This window comes from Chionomys nivalis, chromosome 17 (genome assembly GCF_950005125.1).
Source record: "Chionomys nivalis chromosome 17, mChiNiv1.1, whole genome shotgun sequence".
NCBI lineage: Eukaryota > Metazoa > Chordata > Mammalia > Rodentia > Cricetidae > Chionomys > Chionomys nivalis.
Window position 1 is genome coordinate 15,562,635 of NC_080102.1, and position 22,460 is coordinate 15,585,094.

The 22,460-nt window shown below is 40.0% G+C and overlaps 1 protein-coding gene across 1 annotated transcript in view; it reads left to right on the top strand.

Moving 5' to 3' along the window:
- Positions 1–22,460, top strand: part of Colec10 (collectin subfamily member 10) — a 254,123-nt gene that overhangs the window by 110,581 nt on the left and 121,082 nt on the right. The gene's annotated exons all lie outside the window — the stretch shown is intronic.

Sequence of the window (22,460 nt, forward strand, 5' to 3'; positions counted from 1 at the left end):
CGCCGGAGTGGGAGGATCCTGCGTGGGTCAAAGGGAGTGGATGGCTGATGGGGGGTAAAAAGAAGAGGAAACGAAGGGAAAAGCCACCTCCAAGCTGTGGATCAGGCGGCAGCTGTCCCGCTGCGTCTAAGGTTTCCTAGTCTCTTCCTGCCCGCGGCCAGCCTCGGGGCAGCTGAGACCTGCTGTGAGAGGCTGGATAGTCACAGGGGAGCCTCTGGGCAGCCTCCGGGTGCTGGATCCTCTACCCCAGGTTTCAACTACAGCAAATGCTTGCCGAATGTAGCAGATACTGTTCCCTTGCTCGGAGAAGTCTGGAGTTTTCCTTTGGCCTATTGTTTCAACCCCTTCCCAGACATTCTTGGAGTCCCCCAAAGAACCCCTCTCTTAAAGGCATGGCATTGTCCGCGGCTCTGTTGGGAGAGTTTGTGCAAAGTTACCCGCCGAAGGCTTTTTTTTTTTTTTTTTTTTTTTTTTAAGTTATATTTGCCCGAGGTTATCAAGAGCTAGGGAGAACCAGAAAAATACATTATTTGTACCTGGAGTATAAAAGCCTTACAAGCAACACTTAGCTTGCCAGCAACCTCCTCCCTAAAGGGCTGTTGGTGCCTAAGAGTCCTAACCACTGGGCTTCTACGCTCATCCCTCCTCAAAGATTAAACCGCCTCTTCACTGCCCTCTGCTGTTGGCACATTTAAAGATTTGCAAACAATGTTCTTGTCCCGCCTGCCAGTTCTCCCACTGCCTGTTTGGAAGTTGTATATGATTGTTTCCAAATTGAATTCTCATTCCAAGGTGCCACAGGCAGCTTGCAAGTCAGCTGTAGGTGGGTACACAACGCTGGTTACAGCAACAACTGGCAAAGTTCCTTGGAGAACTGACTTCCTTATCAGGGGCAGGGTTAGTAAGACGTCTCCTCAGTAGGACAAAATTTTCTGTCAACAAGAATCAGGGCGTCCACCTCTTCCCAGCAGGATGGATCCTATCCTACCATGAGTTCAAAACAGATCCACAGACCAAACAACTAATTCCTGGCAAAAACACACAAGTTCCTTAAGTGCAGTAGTTCACTTCGTTAACACACCATGGAGGAAGGCGAAGTTGCATGATTCTACACCAGACCTCAGTGCTTTAGTTTCTACTTCTAAAATGGGGAGATAGCAACCCTTAAGCCTTATGGTAAGATCCAAGTAAATCCAAAAGTTCACTTGCAAGCCCTGTGTTAATGGCAACACTATTGTGTGTTTCTAGTTGCTGTCTTCTCTGATACCAGGAGTCTGCTGTTGTGAAAGTAGACACAGGCTTAGAAAGAAATGAATCTTTGTATAGTTGACATCCATAGTTTGAAGTTTCTGCCCTGGAGTTTCCACAATGATATGTTATAACCTGGAGTTATAAATAGATGGGAACTCCCTTATTGCCCCTTACTCTCCAAAAAGAATTATATTCTTAAATCTCAACTATTCAAAGATTCATGTCATTTTAAATCATAGTAAATATATGCTCACATTCACTTAGTTATAATCATTAAATAAAAAACGGATGCAAAGTAAATTAGTGCCCATAAGGAAATGTTTACAAAAGTTAGAGTTTGTGCTATGTGTGTGTGTGCATGTATGTGTGTATGTGTGAAAGCCAGAGTTTTTTTTTTTTTTTTTTTAGACTTGCTCTCTATATGTAGCCCTGCTTGTCCTGGAACTCACTCTGTAGATCAGGCTGTCCCGAAATTCACGGAGATCTGCCTCTGCCCCTGTCTGCCAAGTCCGGGGATTAAAGGCATGTGCTATCAGGCCCACCTGATCCCTCAGGCTGACCAACATCAGATCTAGCTGAATGTGAGTTTGGGGTATCATAAAAGTCTCTACCATCACAGTACTAGAATCCCGGGCATGGACCACCTTACCTGTGTTTTTAACTTCAGTTCTGTGAGATCAAACTCAGGTCCTCGTGCTTGTATTGCCAGCCCTTTACTGACTGCACTATCTCCCCAGCCTATGAATTCTGGATCACCATCATCGCAATGTGATCCTGCTGGCCTGGACATCATAACCACTCACAAACATCCTCATCAACCTACTGAGGGTTAGGACAATGATCTTCGCCTCTCTGCTTGGCTTCAACTCCAGCTGTGATTGGTCTATGGAAAAAAAGATATGGATCCTTTAGTCCAGATCTCTAGCCTGAAGCCTTAGTTCCACATCTTCCTACTTCACTAACCTCAGACAAATGACCTAAACCATTGTGTTTTTTTATCCGTATAGAGCAATAATCAATCTGCAAATTGGAATTACTTACAGGGAATGGATGAAACACAAAAACCAGTCCAAAGAGTATCACACAGTTTTTGTTGTTTTTTATGTCTATTAACACGTGGGTGTGTAGGGTGTGTATTATTTATTTAACTTTAGACAGTCTTTTTTAGTACAAATTGTCTCAAACTTTCCACATTGGCACGACTAGCCTTGAACTCTGGATCCTATTGCCTCTACATCCTTAGTGATGGAATCACAGCCTTGTGTCAACTTCTGGTTTCGTAATTACCATTATTTGAGGTCCTTAGGAAACTTGTAAGAATGCAAGGTGAATTGACGCTTCTGAGGGCAGGAACCATGTATTTTCCTGTGGTATGCCCTGAAGTTTACAGCTTGGCCTCTGGCTCCCTGTAACTACTCAGAAAAAAAATCATGATGATAAGCATGATAGTGGTGGCTGTGGGAATAAGGTAATTAGCCAAAATGAAATGGGGATGCTAATGTGGATATCATTTGTCACTTGACACAAACTGAAGCATCATTTATCTTGAATCACAAAATAGACTAGGTATTGACTATGTATCTCAGCCTTTGACTGTGGGCTGTTCATTAATCACTTGCCTGCAGGAAATGGACAGAGACTGTGAGTTATCGGTCATTTCATTTGTTATGTTCCTAGACCAATCTGACTGACCCCCTGGGATATTCCCAAGTGATCTTCCACTGTGGACAGCAGGCCCTGAACACTTGAAGCTACAGTTCATCTCAGGAATTAATTGGAATGGACCTGGAGGTATGCACTCATCCCAAGGGGACACATTTGAACAGTAACCTGGAAGACTACATTCATCTTCCTGTGACAGAAAGGTCCCTTACAAGCAGAGGTCCCTGGTATAGCAATCAGAGTCCTGTAAGTGTAACCTCTGTTTCTGGGCACCAGGTACACATGATGCTAGCGTTCTAGGCAGGACCTCATCATAATTCCATAAATTCTCTCTCCTGAGATCTTTAAATCAAGTCCTATATTGAAACATTTCCACTGCCCATGTTGCTGATTATCCCCAATAGCACTGCCCATCCCTCCACCCTCCATACCAGTTATTTCTAACACTTAGAAAAATGGTGTCTGAATCCTGGGTCCTTCCCATGGAGAAGCAATTCATCTTTTTAGCACAGCAGCTCAGCACCTGATACTGAAGGTCATTTATAACTATCACCATAATCGGAAGAGCTGAAACCCAGACAGCGATTGATTTAGGTGATCTGAGGGAGAAGCCATGCTCTGGGGTAACAAGGACTCTGAGGTGACTGATCACTTGTCATTGTGTGCTTAAACTTCCTCCCCTGAAAATCAAAAATACTCATTTTGTATATATGTGTAGAAAATGGCATTAACTTGAATAATAATAATATATTCCTAGTTATTTCCCTGTTACCCAAAAATATCTTCATTCTGAAACAGAGTTGTGGAAAGAAAACCACAGTGCCGACAGCCTACTGATCTCATCTTTTCATTTATGTTTGCAAGTGTCTTCATTGACAATATTTTAAGCTTCAATTTTCTGACAAAGGTGTTGTGTAGTAGGTTGTAGTTGGGTGGGAGCTTTGTTTGTTTGGTGTGGTGGCGTAAATGAATGCAGAAAGATTATAAAAGTATATACAGCTTTAATAAGGAAATAGACTTACAGGACCACAGGTTCCCGCGGAGAACAGGAAAAGCAGAGAAAAAAGGGCTGCTGGGATCATGCCTGGCAGATTTATCAGTAAACATTAGCCCGAGGTGAACACGCCCCCAATGGGTGGGACTATATCCCTACAGTTTGGCTTTGTTATTCACTTATATACAAAGCATTATACGAAAAGGAAACTTCAACTGAAGTCCTTTCGGATGGAGTTGGTCTCTAGTTGATTTAGGCTCTGTTCTTAAGTGTTGGGTTATAGATAAGTAGCTATTGCCTTGGATTTGTTCAACGTTTATGTGATTTTTACAGCAAAATAATGGTTTTTTTTTTTGAAAATTAAATTTAATCAGTCAGTCACTGAAAAATGTAACCAGACCTATGTGCCAAGTAGAAAGAAATACATTGCTAAAAGGACCTTTGACCTCTAGTGACTTTAAAGTTGATGTCTGAAAATTGAGTTTGTTGTTAGGCGTTGAGAAAGGCCATGAAGGTCACAGAGACAGAGCCAAAACAGCTTCTTTATTAACTATCACATTACCTCCTTTTTCTGTTTAAATTAAAAGGAAGGTTTTAACTTTAAAAGAGTAAAACTACATATAACAAAAGAGGTATCAAACAAGAATTATAGTAGTACTTTATCTTTTATCAAAACTAAAGAAAACTATAACTATATATTCTTCAACTAATCAAAGACTCCAGAAGGATATAATATTACCTAAGTAAACAGGAAGTTCATTGTAAGAAACTTCCAAAACTCTAGAATTGACAGAGACATTTTGCTGCCTGGACAGTCACCCAAAGTTCTCCTGGACCATTAGGGCATCCATCTTCAGCCTACTGGCCCATAGTATCTGACAGACTTTTCCACATAGCAGGAAATTTCAAAGACAGTTCCACCTATAGTGGCAGTTTGTCAGCTACTTTCTTCTGTGTCCTGCAGAATGTCTGGCAGACTCTTTTATGAAGCAGGAACCCTGAAGGACAGTCTCACCTTTAGACAAGTTCAGCAGTCATTTTTCTGTGAGTCCTGCATGTTCAGTTCATCAAGCAGTCCAGGCAAGAGTAGTTTCTTGCCCAATGGCTAACAAACTCCATAAGGAGCCTCTTTGGTGCCCATCTTTCTCTTGAAGTTGTTGGTATTGCCAGGAGCAAATGTGTCTCATTGTCATGAAAAGTCTTAACTTCTGAAAACATTTTGAATGCCATATTCTGAAGATATATGAAAGGTTTGAGGAATACTTATCTAACTTAAATATATCTCAATATATCTAGAAAACCTAACTAATATCACTACAAGCTTGACTATTATAGATAATTATCTATTAACCTATATTTCTTAATTATACATTACATTTAAAAATGAGCTGCACAAATATAATACCTTAATCAAGATCAGAAATACATATATACAGTATTACAAAATTGACCTTAAATTTATATCAATAAGCCAAGATCCATACCAATGCAAATCTCTATAGCATAATATTCCCCTTTAAATGTAAATAAATATTTTTAAACAATATTTGGGAATATGAGTGTAGTTCTCTCTAAACTGCTTCCTGCTTTTTGATGTGAGAAGTATTTTGGGGGTATTCACGGCAACCTTTCAGTGATCTTAGGCCATCAAACCACATTAGCCTGGAATGAATCCACAGGTTCTCATTGTCTGTGGAAACAAAAGAAGAACCTCTTTTCTAAAGCAACAAATCCTTAGATCCAAATTCTGGAGTCAAGATACCTTTAATGTTTAGCTTAGCAGCCCATAAAATGAAATGTCTCTTTGTACTTAGCTCATTCATAGTCAAAAAAATTCAAAGAAAACACAATAATATATATAATCCAGACTCCCAGACTCTCTCTGTGTATTTTCCATCTTTACATGGCTTTTTGTTTGTTTGTTTGTTTTTGTTTTTTGTTTTTGGAGACAGGGTTTCTCTGTAGTTTTTTGGAGCCTGTCCTGGAACTAGCTCTGTAGACCAGGCTGGTCTTGAACTCACAGAGATCCGCCTGCCTCTGCCTCCCGAGTGCTGGGATTAAAGGCGTGCGCCACCACCACCTGGCTACATGGCTTATTTTTATTTCTTTACCTTTTTTTATGAATTATTTAATACTTTTCATAGCTGTCTATATTCTTTTTCTTCTCTCTCCCAGGTCTTTGTACATTTATTCATCACTGTGACCCATTTAGAGGTCTTTTCCATCTTAATTTGTCTTTATTGTGTATCTGCAATCCTTTTCTGACCAGGACTGCTTCTTAAAATGCTAAGTGCTTCTTAAAAACCTAAACAGTGGCATTGCTAGGGCAAATATGGCCTTGTCTGCTTGTTCTGCCCCATCCAACATGGCAGAAGCCTCTGAGATGGCCGGGGGGGAGCCTTTCTCACCACCTCAACTCTGATAACCAGTTGGTCCATGCTGTCACCAAGTAACTTGCAGCACACTGCCCACAAAACCCATTTAAATGCTCAGTCTCCTGAAAGAGTCAGGAGTTCGCCCTGGCAGCACAGCCCAGAAAGCTGTTGCTTCAAAACTGCATAGTATTTTTTCTGCTACCACTGAATCAGGGAAACCTCTCTTATAGGATCCATGGCATTAAGCCATGCTTCACTGTTTTTTTTTTTCCCCCCTAGGATTCCTTCCCAATCTTTCTTAGGTTGTTACACCAATTTGTTGTAGGAGGTTTCTATCCTGCACAGTCCCATAATAATCACAGAGAAAACATATTATTTGCAATGCTGTTTGGCCAATAGCTTAAGTGTATTTCTGGCTAACTCTTAAACCTATGGATCTATGGATTCCATCCTCCTGATTTCCCATCCTCACCTCTGCCACGTCTTTCTAATATCACTCCATTGGGGATGGTCAGATTCAAAATAAAAATCTGGAAAGAAGATATGACATTCAACCTGTAAGAGTGTGACATGGCCATTATAGTTTCTGTGGGTTACACTTTTCTATATCTCCACCTGCCAAAGTCTGAGGACCAGACATCCTGGCACAGATACATAAGAGGAAGCACTGTTAAGTTTCAAATCATTTGCCAAATTTATGGTGTCTCTGCAGATGTGTATTATAGAACCAGGACCAAAAAATATCAGCAGCCAAAAATGTCAGCAGCCCTTAACACAGGGCTTTGTTCCAATCAGCTAAAGAGGCCTGACTTCTTGCTGACAAAACATGTGACCTTTACTGCCAATCACTGCAGTTACTTCAACTGGAGTTTCTTGAAATCCAGATATCTACTCTAGTCTCAAGAATTGGTATCTTAATTAAACAGTGGCATGCTTTTCAAATAAATATCCAGCCAAACATTCATTCTGAACAAACAAATATTCATAACAATAGCACATTAAAGAAACAAGCTTATCCAGGGTTCCTTCCAATATAATTGTGGAGATCTGGTCATTATAATTTAACAATTGTTATTGTTTGAAAACTCATGTGAAATTTGTCTCTGCCTTACCCAATGGAGACAAGAAAGATGGGAATCCTTAGAACTACTTTTTTAATGGACAACTGGCTGCTTCTACCTGGGAAAGAATTTTCCTTAACTAAATCTAACCTTGGGAAAGAGAGGCTTGGAACAGAGGATGAAATAGTTCTTAGAAAAATTAATCTATAAATCTGAATTGCTTCTCTGAAACAAAGGCTTTTCTATAAAATCTTGAACCTAAAAGAACACCTTCATGTAAATATTGAGTTAAAAAAGTATTGTGAAGACTTTTCCTTGTCAATCTGACTGGGTTCAGAATTACCATGGAAACTACCTCTATCCGATGTATCTATGAAAATATTTCCAAAAAGGTTTACCTGAGGAAGGAAGCCTACCCTGAATGTGAGTACAGCCTCTCATGTACTAGGATCTCTGACTGGATACGAAAGAGAAACTGAGCTGAGCATTGAGCTCTCTTTGCTTCCTGATTACGGCCACAATGTGGTCAGCTGTCTCATTCCAACTATCAAAACTTCCTGCCCATGACAGATGGTGTCTTCAAACTATGACCTACCACGAATCTTCTCTTTCTTAAATTGCTTTTTATCAAGTATCTTGTCAAAGGAAAGAAGAGACACGAGTACAAGAAGGGAACAAAGTCATGTAATATCCAATGAATAGACACCATAAATAAACGGAAGATAAAGTCTATCTGAGGTTAAAAATTCTATCAGCTTATCCAGAAAATGCTTACTTAGTATCTACTGGATATTCAAAAGCCCGTCTCTCTACTCCAACTTTGACCACTGCTTCCAGAGACAGTGGAAAGTTACTGGTACATCTTAACCATGAGTGAAGTAGTTTGATGCCCAGGCACAAGGATTGCTTCCTGTGATGGAAATGTGAGACATGGAACAGAGGTACCCCTGAGTAGCTAACACCAGGACTAACCTCATTAAACCCTCAGGTTCTGAGAGTTGCAAAAACGAGTTTCAGCTCCATCACTTGCAGTCAACATGACTTTGGAGAAGTCACTCTATGTCTCTCTGTGTTTCCAGTATCTGAGGTTTGGTTTATGAAAATGGATATTCTAGTTATTGAATATATCTGCACATGCTGCTAGAATCAGTATTCTAGCAGTACCAAATTGTGTACCAGTTTATGAGTCCTAAAGCATTATAAGTTTCTCTAGCTGTCCTTGACAGTTAACTTCCTTGATCCTTTTTTTATTAACACTCAAAATGGACAGAAAGGCCTTTAAAAAACTAAATATAAAAAAGAGCCTCTAATGTACGGTCTATTTCAGTCTTACCAGAAAGTAATTTAAATGTTTTCATACCCAAGAAATAGATATGTTTGAAGAGATAGATAAGCTTAGTTTGGTTTGACTATCATACAGTATAAACATATATTAAGGCATTATATGGTACAATATAAATATGTATTTTTTTTACTTGTCAATCAAAAGAGAAAACACCAAGACAGGTTGGTGATATAGCTCAACAGTAAAGCATTTACTTCATGTTCACACGGCTTTCAGTCCTGCTCCCAACACAACAAACAAACCAAGTAAGATAAACAAACCAAAATAATAAGAAGATAGACACAGGGAAGCATTTCTGCCAGGTGCAGACTTGAGATTTGTAAGTTTTTTTTAAGTATTAATATATTTTCTATGTATTTTGTGTTTATTGTTTTCCCAAACAATAACAATATCTTGAATGCTCACAGTCTGTAATTGCTGCATGAAGGTTTTACACATAACACACTGACATGGATACTGTTGTTTGCGTTTCTGTGATGAGAGCAGTTAGCTAACTTACAGATGGTCAACAGCTAGATTTGGGGTCACAGAGTCTAATTTCAGAGTCTATGTTTCTAATTATCTCCGCTGCCTTTCCTAGATGGACTGGTTTTGCTGAAGCTGAAATTCAATTAATTTTATTATGCAGAATCGTAAAGTATTTGGGATGTCTTCAGAGCACCCAAGAGTTAGAAGAAAGTAAAGATTAGTTTCTCTTATTGGAGAAACGGGCATATTCACATATACTTATTAGCAATCAGTTCCCGAATTGTGACCCAGTACGAGTTAATAACTTTGATGAAGTTATGAGCACCACTTGCAAAAGTAATTCTCGTGTAACAGGACCCAGAAGAAGAGTGCAAACTGCAGTGGTTCTGCCCAAAAAACCAGTATTTCTAGAATCAGAATGGAATTCAGGACAGCTGAAAATCAAGCCTGAAGGAGTGGTTTTAAAAATAAAGGGAGGGGGGTGCATTCTGTATTTAGACAAAGGCATAGGAAATATGAAAATGCGTTAAGCCAGTGTTTACCACATTTTTGGCTGCTATTACCCACATAGAAGAAAACGCTAATTTAACTTAATACAGTAAATGCTAAAGCGTAGGCTGCCTGGTTAGCTTGGTTGGTGGAACTTGGGACACTTAAATACCAGGGACTAAGATTTGCCAGGCTTAAATGCTCCTTCACTGTCACAGCAGTCAGGGGTGGCCTCCGACTGGTTTTTAGCCCTCTTTAACTCGAACCATCAGCTTCTGTCTCTTGCAGGCAATATTTCCCCCTTTACAATGTATGATTTAATATCCACAACGTTGACCCACTTTGTATCATTAAAAAACAAAGCATCTGGTGTTACAAGACTGACTGACTGACTTTTGGGCTTGTAGTTTCTTCCCTGAGGAGTAGACATTACAAATAAATCAAATGTTATCCTTGCAGCAAGTAGTTCAACAAGACTGGAGTGCACACAAGGTCAGTGTGTTTATAATCGAGAATTTGAAGATGTATTACAGTCACATAAACCAAGCCCGTAATTCCAGCACTCTGGAGGCTTTGGCAGAATGATTCCAATTTCCAGATCTACATGGACTATGTAGAAAAGACATGAAGAAGGTGGGGGAGAAGGACAGAAGGAAGAATCAGGGGCAATTGAGAAGTGAGCAGGAAAAGATTTGTGGGCAAAAAAAATAGCCAAGGCTAGAATCTGGGAAGGAGAGGAAGATGGGGGTTGACTCTGGATCGCAACAAGCAATGCACAAAAATAAGGCAAACCAACTTCTGTCATGGCCATTCCTCTTCAGAGCCAATACAATCACCTCTGACAGCTCATATTACCCTGAGCACCACAAGGCACTGCTGGAGGACTAGAAATGGGAGAAGAGGGAAACCTGAGGAGAGTCAAGGTCACCTCCTGGTGTTTGGTAGGTGCTATCCGGGCTTGGCTGCTTTCTCCTCTCAAAACACATTGCTTCTCTTGCTGGGATGGGTTCCAAAAAAGACAAAGGAATATTTGAACTTCTAAACCACCTGGGAGCATTTTGCACAGAGGGACCAAAGGCTGGGTTCACAATGGATGAAGTATTTGTTTCAACTTCAGTTTGTGACAAAAATGTTTTCTTAGCAAGATAAAGTCTAAAAATGAGAGGTTTTCTGCCCAGAAAAAAACAAAACAAAACAAAACAAAAAAACATGTATGCAGCTCATACCAACTTCTCATTCAATTTCAGAAGTTCACGGCCTATAATCCAGAGAAGAAATTGATTTAGAATGAGATGAGAATGTTTGCTGTATAGAGGTCTGGGGGGGAGGGGGGCTTAAATTTTTCTTAATTTTTTTTAGCTAATTGGGAAATTTATAGATCCATATAATGTACTTTTTATTTAAAAGAAAAAATATACAAACTACTTTGATCATATTCTTTCCGCGCACTTCCCTAGATCTTCCCCACCTCCTAAGACACCCAGTGTTAAGTTCTCTTCCTCTGTCTCAGAAGAAACAAACAAACAAACAAAAAAATCAATTAGACCAAAAATAATAACAAAACAAAGCAAAACAAAATCATGGAGGTTGTTTTGCGTTGATTGGCTACTCCTAGGCATTAGGTCTGCCCTGGAGTGTGGCTGATACACACAGCGACGTTCCACCATAGAAAACGGATTTTCCCATTCCCAAGGGTTATCAATGGCAAAGAGCTTCTTGATTAGGGGTACGTCTGTGTGTGCACTTCTGCTGGCCAGGGCTGGTGTTTGTCTGGTTTGAACATGCTCAGGTCTTGCGTGATCCCATAGATTCGTGAGTTCAAATGTGTACCAGCCCTGTTGGACTTGTAAGACGCTGTTTCTGTGGAACACCACCTCTGGCTCTTGCAATCTTTCCATTACCTCTTCTGTGGAGTTTCTCTTTTTTTATCATTAAGTTTTATGTAGGCATACGGATGTATGTCTATATGAATGGGTGCCATGTGTGTGGGGGTGCTGGAGGAAAACAAGGGTGTCAGTTATCCTGGCACTGGAGTTGGTTATCCAGAGAGTTGTGAGGGACCTGACAGGGGTGCCGGAGGCAGAACTCGGAACTTCTGGAAGACCAGGAATCATCCTTAACCACTGAGCTATCTCTCCATCTCTCCAGTCCCTTGCTATTCTTTTAAAGAGATGTTTTTATGTTGGTTAATAGCAACATTGTTGTGTCATTATTTCTCCTACTTCAGTATTTATCTCTCCAGGGTTCCTCTCCAGGCTACTGAATTTTCCACAGTGAGGGTTGTGGTCTACTCCCAAGTGCATCATGACTCTAGGCTGCTCTGTAGTTGGTTTTTACCCTTGAAACTTGTGTGCTTCCTGGCAGCTCAGAGATTGGACAGCTGATTTCTGCCTGGCAGGTGTGGGATGTGTGACTGAATCACTCCTGAATCTCAAAGAGATATTTGTTAGAGGAAGCGGCAAACAGTGACTGATTCAGAAGCTGTTTGGATTCCTAACAGCTTGGTACTTACCAGTGTTTGTGTTTGAAGGAAGCCGTGCCCCTGCAATAGTGGCTGTTAGCTGTAGGGGAGATGAAAGAAAAACAAAAGCAGAAGTTCCAACAGCAAGCCCATGGGGAAGTGTGGAAGAGGGGACTTTTTTTTTTTTAATGTATTCGACCTTTTACATTTTTTTCCCTAAACCAATAGGTATAAGAAAAGACTTGGACAACATTGGCCGGAGAGCTGGCAGTTCAGCAGCTTAGAGAATCAAGCTATATGGAGACTTTGTAGATGAAGGACAGTAGGGTGCAGAGCTCATGAGTTCAGGCTATGGTGTTAGATTGCCGGCTTTTGCATCTTAGCTCACTGGTTCAATAGCTCCATCCTATTTCTTTGGGCTTCCATTTCTCCATCTTGAAAATGGAGAAGCTGGACACCAATATGTCCCCAGCTGGTACCTTGGGCAACTAAGGAGAGGGAACCTGAAATGACCCTAACCTATACTGATGAGTATCTTGCATATCACCTTAGAACCTTCATCTGGCGATGGATCGAGGTAGAGACAGATTCTCAATTTGGAGCAACGGTCTGAGCTCTTAAGGTCCAAATGAGGAGCAGAAGGAGGGAGAACAAGAGCAAAAAATCAGGACCACGAGGGAGGCACCCACCCACTGTGACAGTGGAACTGATTTATTAGGAGCCCACCAAGGCCAGCTGGTCTGGGACTGAATAAGCATGGGTTGATTCCGGACTCTCTGAGCATGGCGGTCAATGAAGACTGATGAGAAGCCAAGGACAATGGCACTAGGTTTCAATCCTAATACATGAACTGGCTTTGTGGGAGCTTAGCCTGTTTAGAAGCTCACCTTCCTGGACGTAGATAGAAGACCTTCGTCTTCCCGCAGGGCAGAGAATTTGGACTGCTCTTCAGTATCGAGAGGGAGGGGGAATGGTGTGGGGGGAGGAGAAGAGGAGTGGGGATAGGGGGAGGGGAGTGGGGGGAGGGGGCAATATTTGGGAGGAGGGGAGGGAAATGGGAAACGGGGAGCAGGTGGAAATTTTAATTAAAAAAGAAAAAAGAAAAAAAAAAAAAAAAAAAAAAAAAAAAGATCTAAGAATGCATACCATAAAAAAAAAAAAAAAAAAAAAAAAAAAAAAAAAAAAAAAAAAAAAAAAAAAAAAAAAGAAAATGGAGAAGCTAATGTCAGTACTCACCTTTTGTAACTTCTCTGCAGAAAGGAAAAGAAATAAAATGCACGAAGCACTTAAAACAATGTCTGTAAAACCTTAGGTACCCCATCTTCAATAAAAATTTATTGCTAAGTTATTAGAGAATGGTTGTACTTGGTGTTAAGTCAGCACAGCTGCCCAGGTCGTTGTCCAGTAGAATTTTATAATTGTAAAGAAAAGTCATTCTACAATTCCTACCTGCATAACAGAAAAAAAAATAAACTCGATTTAGAAAACATAAATTATTTGAAGACCCTGAAAGTCAAGCCACTTAGGACACACGTGTCCTCAAGTGACTGCATGGCAGAAGCCGCTCACTTGCTGCTGGGTTAGATTGTGTTAGATGACTATGTATGCTCGCTTCCTCTTATCTGATCTCTTCCTCAGAGATTCCCCTAGCCCTTACATGCTTTCCATAAAGATTCATAAACGTAGTTGAAGGGCTCTCTAGCAGGCCCAAGCATGGCGAACATGGTGCGGACAGGTTTGGCCTCTTTATCCCTTTCCCTCTCCCTTGCTAAAAACTGTCACATTCCTAAAGACAGGCCCCAAGTTCCATTCCCTTATTGGGCCAATGACTCATTACTGAGACAAAATACCAAGGGCTAACAATTATAATTCATTATTTGCCTAATAATGTCCAGTCAGAATTTACCAACTCACCCTAGCACAGCCCCATCCTTTTTCTCCTTAAAAGCTCACTCCTGAAAACACAACAAAACAAAAAATAAAACCATCTTCTTGGTGTTTGTTGTTTGCCTTTGTAACCCCCCATCCCCCCACCAACCCCCACCTCTCCACCCCCGCCCCACCCTCTGCTTGCCCTTCCAGGGTAATAAATCTCATTTGACCTGGGAATTTGGTGTCTAGGTGTGTCCTGTACTGACTCCAGGAGAGCTCCCTCCCTTACTGCAATGGTCAGACAGCATAAACATAGAACTTATATAAAGAGTTTGGTTTAGAAGACAAGATGGGCATCCTTGAAATGGAGTGGGAATGGTATCTGCAAAGTAGGCTTCATGAGAAACAGTTGTTTTGAGGAGCTAACAGTTTTGAGTGGGATGCACAAGAAGGGAAGGCACCCCAGATAGGAGAAAGATTACTCATGGACCAGGAGTGGATGGGTATGGGGTGTGTGGATAACAAGTAACAAAGGGACAGGTACTTGGGGAATTTGGTTCCATAGGAGGGCAAACAAACAAGGCTGAAAGAAGCTATAATCACTAGCCTGTTTCATGTTGTAGAGAAAGAAACAAAGCTGTAGGGAAAGACCACAGCGTTAACAATAGCTGCTATTGTTCTTTGGGCAATAGGGGTTCAAAGGTTTTGACCACAGATATCAGCTTAAGACACTATTTGCAAACTAATCTTTCCTCCCACCATACTTTATATTGGTTTTTCCTGGTAACAAGACTGTGAAATAGCTAAAGCAGACATGTACCTCGTTTTACCTGCTGATGTCATACCCATTGCTCTTAGGATAGAAAGATGAAGAGTTTGTGTCATTCAGGAGGAAGGCCAGGGGTGGATGATAATCCCGGACAGTCTTGATGACTGTGGATAAGGGTTCTTCCATTCTGCAAAACAGCTTGTTTGAAATTAGACTGGGTTTCTAGTCTGGAGTCAAACACTCTCACGATCCAGGCCCCTTCTGATCTAGGAAGCTAAGGATGGTCAGCCCTAGTTAGCACTTGAATGGGAGAAATGATCGCCTAGCTAGAGAAATGGTTCAGGGAGTAAAATATTTGCATGTAGATACGAAGACACGAGGTCAGATCCCCAGAATCATGTAAAAGTTGGACATGGCATCAGGCTCATCCCGAATCCCTACACTCCTAAAACAAGCTGGGAAGTGAATATAGGAGAATTCGCAGAAGCTTACAGGCAACCAAGCCTAGAGTCTAGCTGCAAACAAAAGCTCTCTCAAACAAGGTGAAAGGTGAATATTAACACTGCAGCTGTCCATAACCTCTAGGTATGCTATAGCACATGTATACCTGCAGACACACACACACACACGACATATATACATTCATAAACACACAAAGATGTAAAAATGATGTACTCATTCATAAAGTATTATTTTATAATTGTATCTTTATATGTGAATGGTATCAATTTCTCATCTAAATTAAAAGGTAAAAGATAACATTTCCATAACTCCTATAGATTGATAAATATCATGTGATTACTTAATCACCTGACCTTCCCAATAAAAAAAAGAGGTGAACAAGTTCAAACATGGCCAATACGGTATCAGTGTGGTACATAATAAGGATAAAACAGGGTTAAAAATAAGGACCAAATAAATACACAGAGGATGAATGACTAGTACAAGATGGCACAGTTAAAAACAGATGAACCCTGAATTGAAGACCGTCTGAACCTTAGATTTTTTTTTCAAAACCTCTGTGGCCTGTCAAATCTGACAGTTGTTTTCACAAAACTTCATTAAAATCATTTTCTATTATTTGTAAGTAAGCTCTTGGGGATTTGTCAGCTAAAGAGTAGTTTTGTCTATGTTTAAAATCCTGATTTCCCCAGAGCCTGTAGGTGTGAGACCACAATGTCTTGTTGACTCAAGAGAAACCGGTCAACAACATTGAAGGCTATGAATTAGGGACTGGGCTGTGAGACACGCTGCACCTTGTTGATTTCGTGAATCTGTTTTCTTCCCTTCCCATCTTCTGCTCTTCCCACTCAGACTAGAAGAGCCAGGGATGTCTGATGCTGGAGTTCTCCTCTGGCAGCACCACAGCTGCGTCAACGAGGTGTTGATTTTGGCACACGACTGGCTGAATTGGAATCCTCCTTCAAGAGTTGTTACTTTTTTTTTTCTAACAGTGTTTTTTGACCTCTGAATCCAGAAGAAGGTTATTTTTGCTTAGAGAGAGACTTCAAGATTTCGACAAGAATTTGAGTTTGGCATATTTTTTTTTAAATGTTCTCCTCATTTCCTAAGATAGAAAAAACCTACCTAAGTCATTTGTAGAGGAGCACTGAGCAAATTGGCATGTCAGCTAGCGGGCCTGGGGCTGAGCTCATGCTCCATGAGCCATGCTCTTCTAAATAAGGCTTGGACGCTCGTCATGCCCATGTTGTTTTGCATTACCTAAGAACTAGACACTGTGGTAGGGTGGAGGATGCGAGCTCTGGCTCTCTTACAAGAGCATGAAGCATCATCTCTGTCTCCTTAGAACCTTGTAAGGTTAGCAACTCATTGTGGGCTGCTGAGATAGACAGCTCATTGCCGGAAAGGGTCACTCCCTGTGGGAGAGATGAGGAAAGCCCAGGGTGTATGTATTCCATAGGATTTTCCTGTGTGTTCCAGAAAACAGTAGTGTTTTCCTGTAAAGCTATTGCCGTTTAGCTCTCAAGTGAGGCTTCAGTTGAGCGGATGAATGGACCCCTCTACTCATTTCAAAGGCAGTAATGAAAATGTTCCTAATATACACCCGTGACACTTCATCAATATGGCTACCTAAGCAAGACTGGGAAACACATGCTAACGTGAAAGAAACCTCATGAAAACCCTTCCACTAGACAAAGAACTAATGGCTGCTAATCACTGTTTAAAGAGTGAGAATTCATTTTTCATAGGTGTGTGCCCACTAACTGGTATTTACTATTAAGTAGTCAGCCCTAAAATCATATACACCACAACACTAAGAAAACTTAACAGGTCATATTTATGTGTGTGTTTACATATATGTGTATGTTCACATATAATGTGTGTGTGTAACAATAGTAATCAAAGAAAAAGAAATCATCCATTTGAGAGAGAGTTTGGGAGGAACATGGAAGCATTTGAAGGAAGAAAAGGAAAGGAAAATAAAAAAAGAAAGGAAAGGAAAAAGGGAAAGAAAAGGAAGAAATAATGTATTTATATTTGAATTGTTTTAATTTGTAAAGAAATTAAATGAGTTTCATTTCTGAAGTTATTCAATAAAATTATAAAAATAGTTAAAATATCCATATACAGAACATCTTTTAATTTCATTAAATATTGCCGATTAGCAAACAGAGACTCAAAAAATTGTTCAAGTACATAGAATAAGAATTGTCATAGCTAGTGTTAGGCTGTATCTGCCACTGAAGTCACAATGTGCCTTGTGAATAAAGGGTTAGTTCCTGCTCAATATATCTATGTTTTTCCTGATGACTCACTCTATATATAATTCATTCATCAAGGCAAGGCACATACATACTTGATAAATACTGCCTATGGTGTATTTCTCATTACAGCTTGTCACCATTTAACATGCACTCTGCTGCATTTCATCAATTTTAAGATGCCCTTTTATTGTGTTTTTCCTGTCTCAAGATTTAGTATGCATCAGAATATCAATAGCAACATCAGGACAGAACCAAAATACTATTTTCATTGTTTAATGTAAAGTCTACAGTGCATCTTTGAAATGGTGGCTTCTGATAGTCCTCAAATATATATAGTTTTATATATGCATATATTGCTTTTTTTTTCTCGTAGTGGATTAGAAGCCCCCAAAGGGCATTATTTGTGTTGATTTTTTTCACCTTTCCATATGCTGTTATTTGAATTATTCTGTAGCTAGCTGATGGCTGAATAGGTATTGTATGCCTACTGTGTGTTGAAAGTCATTTGAAGTGCTGGATTTAGAGTGAGGGTGAGGAATAGAATAGACATAGATTTGCCCTCTGGGAAGAGACGCAAACAAATAGGAAAAAAAAAACACACAAAGCAAACATGTAATTTTGTCTTGTGGCGCTGGAATCAAAGGGTCAATGTTCTACCCCTGGAGTACATTTCCAGCCAACAAATGTGTAATTTTCTGTGGGGAGTTGAGAGGAGTGAAAATATTGAAAGTGATGTGAAGAAAATAAACGGGGCTGGAGTGCTTTCCAAATTTGGATTTGAAAGTCAGGGAGGAACTCTCTAAAGAGATAGCAAAGCTCACATCTGACAAATAAAGATCATAAATCTGGGTTTCTTGGCTATAGGCTGCAAGACACCCTAGGCAGTCTTGACTATCATAATCCAAAACATTGTCTCTCAGATCAAAGTAGGACATTTATATCTGTATACACTCATACTGTTATCTTTTAACTTTATTTTTTTCATGCAGTATATTTTGATCATATTATTTCCCCTTCCTCAACTCCTTTTAGATCCTTCCCACCTCCCTACCCATCCAACTCCATGTCTCTTTCCCAGAAAAACATAGGAAAAATAATAAAAATGGAAATCAACATGAGGATAAAAGCAGAAAAAAAAAAAAAAGAAAAAGAAAAACAAAACAGAAAATATACACAAAAGGAACATGAAGTCCATTTTGCATTGTCAGTTACTCCTGGGCCCACCTTGTGGGGTAGTTGATGTACCCAATGACGCTGCCTTGGAGGAAACTGATTTATCTTTCCCAGCAAATATCAATTGCAAATAGTTTCATGGTTAAGAGTAACCACGAAATGGTAAGATACATTCACCTTTTCAGTGATGAGACTTTGTCTAGTGTGAACCTCTTCAGGTCTCTTTGAGTTCTTCTGTGTCTCAGTCGAATTGTGTGTGAAAGAAGCTGTTTCATTAGAGTCATCCATCACCTCTGCCCCCCCCCCCTTTGTCTTTCTGCCTCCTCTTCCACATGGATCCCTGAGCCTTGAGGGGAGGGATTTCGTAAAGACATCCCACTTAGAGATGACTGTTCCAAAGTTTCTCACTCTCAGCTGATGGGGGTTGAACAATATGCCACTCGGGGTTCATACTGGCTTATTTGCAGGGAACCTTTATATTGACTAGACTGCAAATATGCAGACTGCATGCAGTAAACTGAAAAGAAGCAATAGACTAGGAGACAGCAGGCCAGAGTGATGCATCCGGCTCTGTTCCTATTGTATAAATTCTGATGGTTGTATAATGTTCCTAATCCTCAGCATATTTACCCGTTTCATTGGGAAAACATTTACAGATATCAATGATGGTATTGAGCTTTAATGTTTAAATACAACACTTATCAGTCCCTTTAGTGAGCAGTTATTGGAGAGCTGTTAGGTGCTGTCACTAAACAGTCTACGGATTGTAGAAGAAATTAAGAAAGAAAAACACAATCTATTCAGTTACATAATTAAAGATGTTGAAAAGAGGAATGACATTTGGTGACTTCAGTGTCATATGAAGTAAAATCTTCCCCTGCTTCCACTACTAACAGCATCTTTCAAAATAAGAACCAGGCCTGGTGCCCACTTATCCTTACAAAAGACACACAAGGTCAATAGTTTCCAATATGTGGCACAGTGGTTATATCAAGTAGATGATGTTCCACTGAACATCTCTTAGGGATAAGAAATGAGTTAAAGATCTGAAAACCCAAGGGTTTGTTGGGTTTGCTTTGCAAAGAGCAGGGGGCAGTTATAAGTCACAAGACCGTGGAAACTTGAAAGAAAGGTTTATTTGGTTGTTCTTGAGTTCAAATGGGACGGGACTGATGTGGGATACATCAAAAGATCTAGGAGAGAGACACAGTGAAGCACTGATATCATAACTACACCACAAAGGGAAGGGAAGACTGGGAGGTTCCACCCCATGAGATGCCTTCCACGACAGAGGCATAAACTTCTTAAGGAAAGGTGAACTCTGAAGCTGCAACTATATTTCCACTGAGGCAAAAAAAGTTCCACACTCAAACGGGATTCCAATGGCTCAAAATACCACTGAGAAACCATCAGGTTCTTTCTAACTCCCTTTTGTTGGCTTTTCTTCTGAAGTCTTTTCCTTTTTGATTGAAAGATGACTGCCAAATCTCTTGGCATAGCTTTTTTTATAGTTATTTGTTATCAGCTTACATAGAATTAAGACTCATCATGACATTTTCCAAACCAAAATTGTTTTTCTTCTTTCTTTCTCCACAACTTCCCCAGCCTCCTTCTTTCCCTCACACTTTCCCATCCATTTCCTGGCATGCACCATATATGCACAATGGAATTTTACCCAGCTGATAAGAAAAGGAAAAGTATGAACCCAGATAGTATTTTTATACAGCTCCACACACACCCAAAAGGAGAACAGCTTTCTCAAAATTCTCTCTACCAAAGAGAACTTTACTCCTCTTCTTCTGCTTCCCCACTTCATCCATGTCTCAGCAGATTTCCCTGTATCTAGTAAAAATAGCCGGACCACATACCCATGTGCTAAATGCAGGCGAGGCTTGCAAAGGGTTCATTTGGCACTTTCGCAGGGGCTGTTCACTAGGAGGAAGCGTGTGTATGGAGAAGCACGTGGCCTGATTGCTGGGTGGGTCTCCAACACCATCTCTCATTGATCAAATGCTCAGAACCTGGCAGAGCTCTGCTTTCTGCGTTACAGGAACTCAATTCATATTCTGTGATTCTGGGATCTTTATCGTGGAACTAGAAAATCTCTATAAGGCCAGGCAAATGAATGGTGAAATCAGCTATTCTTTCCACGCCGCGGTCAGAAGAAAAACTAAATTTAATTTTGTCACTTGAATGAGTGGCTATTGATATTTCCAGTGGGTGGCTCAAACTGAAATACTAATTCAACATCATAAGAAGCAGTGGTGGCAAAAAAAAAAAAAAAAAAAAAAAAAAAAAAAAAAACCCACATGTCTAATTTGGCAACAGTTATATAATCTAAAATCAAATGAGGGAGAAAGCTGAGTTAAATGGAAAATGACCAGATCTTAAGGAATGGAAGTTTGCTGAAAAGATTGTGTGTGTGCTTTTAATGAAAACAACTGACGGTATGGTGAGTCTTGGGATGTGGAAAAGGTTTAATAAACCCCAACAGGGCCCTCATTGTCTGATGATTACACATGGAAGCTCAAAACAAGGAGCAGAAGAGGACGACAATTTCGTACATTTTTAAAAATCAACGACATTCACAAGCAAACATTTATAAGATTTTAAATTTCTCCCTTTGCTTTTCTACAGGTTGCTTGTAGACTATACCAACAACACAAAGAATGTCACATATAGGCTAACAGAAGAAATGGGTGAAACCATTGAACTCTGTAGTATAGCTCCTGTAAAGTCATGCCAGAAGGGGTGGAAATTAGTATGTTGTCACAGCATACTGATCCTTTAAACCAACTTTTCTCCGAATCTTTTGAGCCTGTCAAGTCCTTTTGCATAACTGTGAAAACTTGCCCAGAGAATGGAAAACATTAGCGAGAAGCATCAGGTGACTTACTGCTGTTCTTCTTTGGATGCAATTGGCCCATTTGTTAATGGCTGGGACTATTTAACTTCAACCATAATGCATTTTCCGTGGTTACTTTACCTAGAGTTTTATTCTTGGCACCCTTCTGCCCTGTCTTTCTTCTCATGAATTTATAGGCATATTGTAACAGATCCAGTAGGACCATGAAGGCTTGGAGGAGGCTGGCTCATCTTTGAATGTTCCCCGCATCACAGTACTATTTAAATTTGTGATCACTAAGGGTTTTGTTCTAGGTCCTTAGTGTTATAAATGTTGGGTTTGTGTTTCTTCCTTTTAAGATTTCATTTTATTTTGTATATGTTTTGTATATGTGTGCATGCAATGCCAAGGTGTAGTGGGGAGGGGCAGTGCTCATAGAAGCCTGAAAAGGATACGGCACACCCTAGAGCTGGAATTACGGGCAGTTGTGAGCTTTCTGATGTGTGTGCTGGGAATCAAAGTTGAGGCCTCTGAAAGAACAATAAGGACCTTTAACTACTAAGCCATCTCTCCCAACCCTGTATTCATATTTGAATTTAGTGTATTAGTATTGAGAATACAGCAGTCCTCTTTAATGACATCACTAAAACACTAAGGTACCCTAAGTGACATACAGAAATTACAGATGTGAGAAGGAGAAGAAAGACTGTTTTTGTTGTTGTTTGTTTCTTTATTTGTGTAGACTGAAAATATTTGGGACTGGTTTCCAACATTTATTGCAACAAGATGTAAGTATTTGTAAAGAACATTAATTAATTCTATTTTGAACAGATGCCTGGCAGGCAGTTAGAGTCATGCTCACTGCACTTCTCCCATGAACTAAATAAACATTCTATGTTTGTTTTTTTTAAAGAAAATATTAAATATCTATTGTAGCCTTTAATATTTGCTGGGCTCTAAACATGTTTT